The sequence below is a fragment of the Camelina sativa genome, chromosome 2 (genome assembly GCF_000633955.1).
Source record: "Camelina sativa cultivar DH55 chromosome 2, Cs, whole genome shotgun sequence".
Classification (NCBI taxonomy): domain Eukaryota; kingdom Viridiplantae; phylum Streptophyta; class Magnoliopsida; order Brassicales; family Brassicaceae; genus Camelina; species Camelina sativa.
The window spans coordinates 8,480,594-8,482,522 of NC_025686.1; positions in this window are offsets into that span (position 1 = coordinate 8,480,594).

Sequence of the window (1,929 nt, forward strand, 5' to 3'; positions counted from 1 at the left end):
TTTTCATGCATAATCAGGTGATTTTGGAGCTTAAGGAGCATGGAAGCAATGCTGAGGAGAAGTGAAGCAATCATGAAGGGAAAGCAAGAGAGTTAAGGCTGAAGAACCAAGGTCCAGAGTCCCACTCGACCGCCCACTCGACCAGACACTCGACCGTGTGCATAGAGGGACTCGACCGAGTGGAAGCTGCACGAGAGAAGCCAACTCGACCGGTCACTCGACCGAGCACCGGGTCGAGTTGGCCGAGCCGCCTAGCTATTTTGTCTTTTAGCATTTTTAGGGCTTCCACTACTTTTTCTATTTAAGGACCTTGTACGCAGCAGCCACCAAGAGTCCAGCTTTTTAGAATAGTCAAAAAACCTAGTTTTTACCCTTTTGGGAATTATTCCTTTTGTACTTTTATTTTTATTAGATCTTGTACTTCTTTTAAGAGAGAAAGCACTAGATTCTTCAATATTGTTGGTTTCATAACTTTCAGAATATTGAAAATTCGAGTTTGATTCTTTCTCCAATATTATAGATCTTAGCTTTATCTTTCATTTGATGCAAGTTTCAGCATTTTTTGGGTTTATGACTTTGATGTTCATCATGTGTTCTTGTGAGTAGTTGCTTAGGATCNGTGTATTGCTCTATTTTTCTTGCATTGCTCTGTTTCACGGATTTGCCCAGCTCGACCCTGCACTCGATCTACACTTGATCGAGTGCTTGCTCGAGTTCATCCCCAGAACTCTTATTTATGATTTGTAGTTGTCTTCTCTTAGTGTCCTGTTCATTACTTGTCTTGCATTAGTTCATTAGCATAGTTTCTATTTCTGTTCTAGCTTCATATTAGTCATAATCATTCTGTTCCATTTATATTTAGCATCTAGTTCTAGTAGCTTTACTTTCTGCTCTTTACATTTCATCAGTAGGATTGTTAGTGACAAACATCCTTTGCATACTTGGCTTAACTTAGGCTCATATACACATCTTGATTGTTCACAAACTCTCAGATTTGATTGACACCTCTTATACTGCAACTGCATAAGGGGAATTGAAACACCCTGCCATCCATTCATTTCATATCTCACCATCACTTACATTCATCATCCATACCACAAATATATCATGTTTCACCTTCTCATTGCTTCGTGTGTCTGATAACACCGAATGGCATCCAGATTTTTGATCCACGTTCTCTTCAGTGTGTTTTCCTCGGCTATAACAGTCAATACAAGGGCTATCGTTGTCTGTTTCCTCCCACAGGAAAAGTCTACATATCACGGCATGTCATATTTGATGAAAATGACTTACCGTTCAAGAACAAGTATCAATCATTGATCCCTCAGTATGATACACCTATCTTGCAGGCATGGCAAAAAATGCAGATAAATCCACCTCCTCTAATACCTGATCTGATTCAGTTGCTACAAAAACTGACTCCATCTAATAAAGAACCAGTCACTGCAGAAAACACACCTGAAGAAGTTCTGAATAATGAAGAAGAAGAGGATGTAGTGGGAGTTACACAAGAGGAGAATCCAATCAACAATGTCACAAACGCTCATCCTATGACAACAAGATCCAAGGCTGGAATTTTGATGTTCATATATTTCACCTTGTTTTACCTTAGAATATTCACATATTTTGCATGATTTACTATCTAGTTTGGCCATTATTGAGTAGCTTTAGTACTGTTTATGCATTAGAGTAGAATTTCATTGCATTTGCATAGTTTTTAGCATAAGCAGGTGATTTTGGATCCTAAGGAGCATGGAAGGATGCTGAGGAGGATTGCAGCTATCAAGTGAAGAAGACAAGGGAGCTAGAGAAGAAGAATCAAGGTCCGGAAGTCCACTCGACCACCACACTCGACCAGACACTCGACCGTGTGCGGAGAAGGACTCAACCGGCTGAAAGAAGCAGAAAAAGAGGTCACTCGACCAAACA